The sequence below is a fragment of the Oncorhynchus masou genome, unplaced genomic scaffold (genome assembly GCF_036934945.1).
Source record: "Oncorhynchus masou masou isolate Uvic2021 unplaced genomic scaffold, UVic_Omas_1.1 unplaced_scaffold_3248, whole genome shotgun sequence".
Taxonomy (NCBI): Eukaryota; Metazoa; Chordata; class Actinopteri; order Salmoniformes; family Salmonidae; genus Oncorhynchus; species Oncorhynchus masou.
The window spans coordinates 32108-39706 of record NW_027009662.1 but is presented as its reverse complement, the minus strand read 5'-3'; the positions used below and the strand labels follow the sequence as shown (position 1 = coordinate 39706).

General features: G+C 42.1%; 1 long non-coding RNA gene across 1 annotated transcript; it reads left to right on the top strand.

Moving 5' to 3' along the window:
* The first annotated feature begins 821 nt into the window (after window positions 1–821).
* LOC135534312 (uncharacterized) lies at window positions 822–1313 on the top strand. Its single transcript, XR_010454663.1, has 3 exons — window positions 822–860; window positions 987–1046; window positions 1278–1313. It is a non-coding gene; the product is annotated as an uncharacterized LOC135534312 (long non-coding RNA).
* The last annotated feature ends 6286 nt before the right edge of the window (window positions 1314–7599 follow it).

Here is a 7599-nt window from a genome sequence, read left to right as displayed (position 1 = left end):
TCTCTCTCTCTCTTTGTCCGTCTCTCTCTCTGTCCGTCCCTCTGGCTCTCTTTGTCCGCCCCTCTTTCTCTCTCGCTCTCTCTCCAGAGTTATCAGTCTCTCTCTCTCTCTCCAGAGGTATCTCTCTCTCTCTCCAGAGGTATCATTCTCAGTCTCTCTCTCTCTCTCTCTCTCTCCAGAGGTATCAGTCTCTCTCTCTCTGTCCGTCCCTCTCTCTCTCCAGGGTATCAGTCCCTCTCTCTCTCTCTCTCTCTCTCTCTGTCCGCCCCTCTCTCTCTCTCTCCAGAGGTATCAGTCCCTCTCCCTCTCTCTCTCCCTCTCTCTCTCCAGAGGTATCAGTCTCTCTCTTCTCTCTCTCTCCAGAGGTATCAGTCTCTCTCTCTCTCTCCAGAGGTATCAGTCTCTTTCTCCCTCTCTCTCCAGAGGTATCAGTCTTTCTCTCTCTCTCTCCAGAGGTATCAGTCTCTTTCTCTCTCTCTCTCCAGAGGTATCAGTCTTTCTCTCTCTCCAGAGGTACGTCTCTCTCTCTCTCTCCAGAGGTATCAGTCTCTCTCTCTCTCTCATTTACATTACATTTAAGTCATTTAGCAGACGCTCTTATCCAGAGCGACTTACAAATTGGTGAATTCACCTTCTGACATCCAGTGGAACAGCCACTTTACAATATCAGTCTCTCTCTCTCTCTCTCTCTCTCTCCAGAGGTATCAGTCTCTCTCCAGTATCAGTGTATCTTCAGACTTACCCAGCATCGTTGTCCGTCCTCTTCAGTCCTTTGGAGATGTGAGTCAGACTGTGTCTGAACTGAGAGAGAAACTAGAAGACCTTCCTTAAAGGAGAATGGACCAAGATCTCCACTACAGGTGTGTTGAAAACAATAAGAACATCAACTTTAGACCATTGAAAGTTCCCTACTAGTCATGTATACATGTGGAATATGGTCTGATGATAACATTCCTCTCTCTGTCAATGTGTTTGTGTGTCTGTAGTGAATATAGTGGATGTTGTACTGCCTCCAGAGCCCAAGACCAGAGAACAGTTGTTACAATGTGAGTCTCTTTATTGTGAAGTAACTAACAGTCTCTTTTTACTGACACTCCTAACAATCCCTCTAGAAATATATAGCAATAGTAGATCTAATCAAAGACTGGGTCTCTATCTGACTCCTCATATTTCTCTGATTTGATCTCTGCTGTGCTCTAATCAAAGACAGGGGGAGATACAGTATCTGACTTAACTTATTGTTCTGACTCCCTCGTTGGTCTCTGCTCTTCTCCCAGATTCCTGTCAGCTCACACTGGACCCAAACACAGCAACACACAGCCTCCTCTCTGTCTGAAGGGAACAGAAAAGGTGACCTGTACAGGCCAAGTCCAACCATATCCTGTCCATCCAGACAGATTCACCAACTACAGGCAGGTTCTGTGTAGAGAGGGTCTGTCTGGACGCTGTTACTGGGAGGTGGAGAGGACTGGTGATGTTGCTACAGCAGTCTCATATAAAGACATCAGCAGAACAGGGAGAGGTGGTGGATTTGGATACAATAACAAGTCCTGGAGTTTAAAGTGCTCTAGTGATGGTTATTGTTTCAGACACAACAATGTTGAGACTGGTATCAGGCCCTCAGTCCTCCAGAGTAGGAGGCCTGGATCACAAGGCAGGTACTCTGTCCTTCTACAGTGTCTCTGACAATGACCCTCCTCCACAGAGTCCAGACCACATTCACTCAGCCCTCTATCCTGGGTTTTATTTCTATGATTATAGTTATACTGCTGAGCTGGTTAAACTGTAAACTGATTTGTTATTAATTAAAAATTCATTCCAATGTTTTAATCTTGTACATTTCCATGAATCATGATGTCTGGTGTTGATGTATATTCGTTGTCATTCAGAACCATTGATATGTTTTCTCAGTTGGTTCTCTGTCTCTATGTAATTCTCCTCAGTATCATTGATCAGCTTGTTGGCTCGGTCCTAATTGATGTGTTCTCTGTCACCTGGAGCTGCATGGAAAATGGTCCAGGAACTAAAGGACAATTCAGGACTAGTCAGCCCACTACAAGCTGGTATCACTTCCCTTTTCTACTAAACTATATGGTCTGGTTTCCCAGACACAGATGAATCCTAGTCCTGGACTAAACAGTATGTTCAATGTAGATGTCCAGGAAACCGCCCCAAATGTGTCATCTTTCATCCTCCCATACTGCTCAGTCCAGCAACATTAAACCTGTCCAGCAGGTTTTGCTGACCAAACAAAACCAGCAGATATCTTGACTTGCCACCAGTATATCAGTAATGTCTAGAATAGTACTTAATATCATTGGAGATTGATGGTCTTTTAATCCACTATCCAGAGTCAGGAACAGATGAAGTTAGTCTGCTACTGTTCAGTGATTAAATATGATTTATGGTGATGGGGAAATAATAAAAAACACTCAACTTCATCTAGTAATAGTTTTCCTTGTTATTTATTCCAAGGTGTGTCTTTAACTTGTAAATGTATTGTGGAGGTGAGCTAGTGGTGTGGCTGATAGAATAGAATGAAGAGGGAGGAGGAGAGGAAGAGGGGAGGAGTGAAGGGCTGTTCAAGAAACCAGATGAGGAAGAGGAAGATGTTCAGGGAATTACTGTCTCTGTTCCAAATGGTTCCCTATTCCCTACGTAGTACTACGGTGCTTCTGACAGGTCTAAAGTAGTGTTCTACGTAGGGAATAGGGTGTAGATTTATTACAATATCATGCTTTAGTGTTTGGCACAAAAATATATTAGATCTCCACCCCCCCACTTCCTGTCTGTCATCCCCCAGTTCTGTTAAGACTTCCTCTCATTGAACTGGGCCTCATTCTAAATGGTCACTTTGTATTGATAGTCCATACTGGTCTTTACTATGGTTCTACATACAGTACCTGTATTGATAGTCCATACTGGTCTTTACTACGGTTCTACATACAGTACCTGTATTGATAGTCCATACTGGTCTTTACTATGGTTCTACATACAGTATCTGTATTGATAGTCCATACAGGTCTTTACTATGGTTCTACATACAGTACCTGTATTGATAGTCCATACTGGTCTTTACTATGGTTCTACATACAGTATCTGTATTGATAGTCCATACTGGTCTTTACTATGGTTCTACATACAGTACCTGTATTGATAGTCCATACTGGTCTTTACTATGGTTCTACATACAGTACCTGTATTGATGAGACTGCATCATCTGGCATTAAACCCTATGGACCTGAAAGGGACTGCAGTGTGCTCCAGTCTCCAGCAGGGGGCAGTAAACCCCTTGTATGACCTGAAAGGGACTGCAGTGTGCTCCAGTCTCCAGCAGGGGGCAGTAAAACCCATGAACCTGAAAGGGCTGCAGTGTGCTCCAGTAAAATCAAAGATGAATTAACTCCATTCTGTTGCTAAATGTTTTGGCTACAGTTTTTCTAACGAATAACAAAAATACTTTGAGCATTTCTTGAGTCCTCCAGGTGGGCGGGGTTTGTTTGTACTTTTAGGACTTTTCTATTGGTTCCATTACAACAAACTCAATCAAATCACTGCTTATTAAATATACAACATTATTTTAATGCAGGTTTGTTTCCACATGCACAAGCCTGTAACGTCTTTGTATGATCTCATCAGGTAAAGGTGTGTCAAATGGAAGGGCAAGTCTCACCACTGAGAGGAAAACATCACTGGTCCACCTCTGCATCAGGTCAGCTATGTTGATCAGTACTGTCCCAGGGATGCTGGGAGCAGAGATGAACTCCCCTGACCTGGTACCACCTATGGAGTTGTCATTTTAATATCAGTTTAACCCCATTACTGCTATAACACATAAACCATGATAATAGAATGAAATGGATCCAGGTTCCATTTATTCTACATCAGATTTACTGCCTGTGGAACACTTCTCCAAAGTGTCTGAAATCAAGATGACTGCAGGTCTGAATCCCAAACTAATGGGGGGAAATGGCTCCATCTAATAAGATGGTGTTTAGAGGTATGAACCTTTCTATTGGGGTGAACCATCCCCTTAACATACAGTACCAGTCAAAAGTTTGGACACACCTACTCAGTCAAGGGTTTTTCTTTATTTTTACTATTTTCTACATTGTAGAATAATAGTGAAGACATCAACACTATGAAATAACACATATGGAATCATGTAGTAACCAAAAAAGTGGTGTGGTTTCTTGTAGTAGTGGTTTCTTTGCAGCAATTCGACCATGAATGCTTGATTCACAGTCTCCTCTGAACAGTTGATGTTGAGATGTGTCTGTTACTTGAACTCTGTGAAGCATTTATTTGGGTTGAAACTTATCCTCTGTAGCAGAGGTAACTCCGGTCTTCCTTTCCTGTGACGGTCCTCACGAGAGCCAGTTTCTTGAGCTTGATGGTTTTTGCGACTGTACCTGAAAAAACGTTCAAAGTTCTTGACATTTTCCATATTGACGGACCTTCATGTCTTAAAGTAATGACGGACTGTCATTTCTCTTTGCTTATTTGACATGTTCTTGCCATAATATGGACATAATTTAATAAGATGTCACAACACAACTGATTGGTTCGAACACATTAAGAAGGAAATAAATTCCACAAATTAACTTTTAACAAGGAACACCTGTTAATTGAAATGCATTCCAGGTGACTACCTCATTAATCTGGTTGAGAGAATACCAAGAGTGTGCAAAGGTGTCATCAAGGCAAAGGGTGGCTACTTTGAAGCATCTCAAATATAAAATATATGTTTGATTGAACACTTTTTTGGTTACTATATGATTCCATATGTGCTATTTCATAGTTTTGACGTCTTCACTATTATTCTACAATGTTGAAAATAGTCAAAATATAGAAAACCCTGGAATGAGTAGGTGTGTCCAAACTTTGGACTGGGGCTGAATAACTGTACATCTGGGCCTTTGTTCAAATACCAGGGTTGGGGTCAATTCAAATTCATGAACGTGAAGGCAAAATATAGATTTCCGCCTAAATAATCAAAATTAAAACACAATAACTGGTAATGCTGCATAGGTATAGAAAGGTTTGGAATTCACCTTTCTGGTAAAAATAAATATAGTTATAAATTGATGAGGTGTACTCATCTTTGAGGATACAAGCTCAAGTACATTAGTACAAATATTTTGAAAATATATTAATTTTTTAAAAACATTTTTTTTCCTATTCAACAAAAGGCAATAGGGAAATTAAATAAATGCTTTATAAATATAGTAACAATCAAAATGATAAACTACTTACTATAAGATTTCACCTTTCTTATAACTGTAAAATACATTTTATGTATGTGACTGTACATTATTAGCACAATTTTCAAAGAACTGACGACAGATGCCAAACGTCCTCTGGAGTGAGTCAGAGGCATCATTCAAATGTGAGTCGCTACAGCTTTAAGCTCAAAGTCATTTTGTCTGTCTGTGACCAAGATAAAGTAGTCTTGTTTCAATTCCACCAAATTATTTATTATATTTCCTGTTGAGAGTTATGAATCCATCTGAGAACATCATAGCGAGATTATCTTGCTATTGTTGAATCCACTAGACTCTCCACTTCATATGCTCTATTCAGGGCTGGCTCTAGCCTTTAGGGGCTCTAAGTGAGATTTTGTTGGGGCTCCCCACCTCACTTTGCCATGGGGTGGAGATAAATCTTTGCTTTTATAAAGCCAATTCCCAACAATTCTATACATTTTGCCATGGGGTGGAGATACATTTTTGCTGTTTTAAAGCTAATTCCCAACAATTCTATACATTTTTCCATGGGGTGGAGATACATTTTTGCTGTTTTAAAGCTAATTCCCAACAATTCTATACATTTTGCAATGTTTATATATACTTTGGTTTGGGGCCTCCTAGTGGCCGGAGTCCTTAACGACAGCTTACGGTCACTTATGCCTGGAGCCGGCCCTGGCGCTATTGCAAGCACAGCTACCAGGTTCACAGGCACCTGAAATCATTCCTTTGTCCGGATAGGCCAGAAAATGTGACGTGTCACTCCCTATGCAAATGTACGATTTCCTGTGTCTGTGACCCTCAAAGCTGCGCTTGCAATAGCGCAGGTGAATCCAAATAACCAGTGCTTTTAGGGAGTGTAAAGCAATTGATGTTGCACTCACAAAGCGCGCTGTACAAAGAAATATCGGTTGGAACTGGTCCAGACAAAGAAATGGAACTGGTCAAGTCAAAGAAATATCGGTTGGAACTGGTCCAGACAAAGAAATATCGGTTGGAACTGGTCCAGATACTGGAGGCTGAGACAGGAGGGGTCAGGAGACACTGTGGCCCCACCCGAGGACACCCCCGGACAGGGCCAAACAGGAAGGATATAACCCCACCCACTATGCCAAAGCACAGCCCCCACACCACTGGAGGGATATCTTCAACCACCAACTTACCATCCTGAGACAAAGCTGAGTATAGCCCGCAAAGATCTCCGCCACGGCACAACCCAAGGGGGGCGCCAACCCAGACAGGATGACCACATCAGTGAATCAACCCACTCAGGTGACGCACCCCCTCCAGGGACGGCATGAGAGAGCCCCAGCAAGCCAGTGACTCAGTCCCTGTAATAGGGTTAGAGGCAGAGAATCCCAGTGGAAAGAGGGGAACCGCCAGGCAGAGACAGCAAGGGTGGTTCGTTGCTCCAGAGCCTTTCCGTTCACCTTCCCACTCCTGGGCCAGACTACACTCAATCATATGACCCACTGAAGAGATGAGTCTTCAGTAAAGACTTAAAGGTTGAGACCGAGTTTGCGTCTCTGACATGGATAGGCAGACCGTTCCATAAAAATGGAGCTCTATAGGAGAAAGCCCTGCCTCCAGCTGTTTGCTTAGAAATTCTAGGGACAATTAGAGGCCTGCGTCTTGTGACCGTAGCGTACGTGTAGGTATGTACGGCAGGACCAAATCAGAGAGATAGGTAGGAGCAAGCCCATGCAATGCTTTGTAGGTTAGCAGTAAAACCTTGAAATCAGCCCTTGCTTTGACAGGAAGCCAGTGTAGGGAGGCTAGCACTGGAGTAATATGATCAAATTTTTTTGGTTCTAGTCAGGATTCTAGCAGCCGTATTTAGCACTAACTGAAGTTTATTTAGTGCTTTATCCGGGTAGCCGGAAAGTAGAGCATTGCAGTAGTCTAACCTAGAAGTGACAAAAGCATGGATTAATTTTTCTGCATCATTTTTGGACAGAAAGTTTCTGATTTTTGCAATGTTACGTAGATGGAAAAAAGCTGTCCTTGAAATGGTCTTGATATGTTCTTCAAAAGAGAGATCAGGGTCCAGAGTAACGCCGAGGTCCTTCACAGTTTTATTTGAGATGACTGTACAACCATTAAGATTAATTGTCAGATTCAACAGAAGATCTCTTTGTTTCTTGGGACCTAGAACAAGCATCTCTGTTTTATCCGAGTTTAAAAGTAGAAAGTTTGCTGCCATCCACTTCCTTATGTCTGAAACACATGCTTCTAGCGAGGGCAATTTTGGGGCTTCACCATGTTTCATTGAAATGTACAGCTGTGTATCATCCGCATAGCAGTGAAAGTTAACATTATGTTTTCGAATAACATCCCCAAGAGGTAAAATATA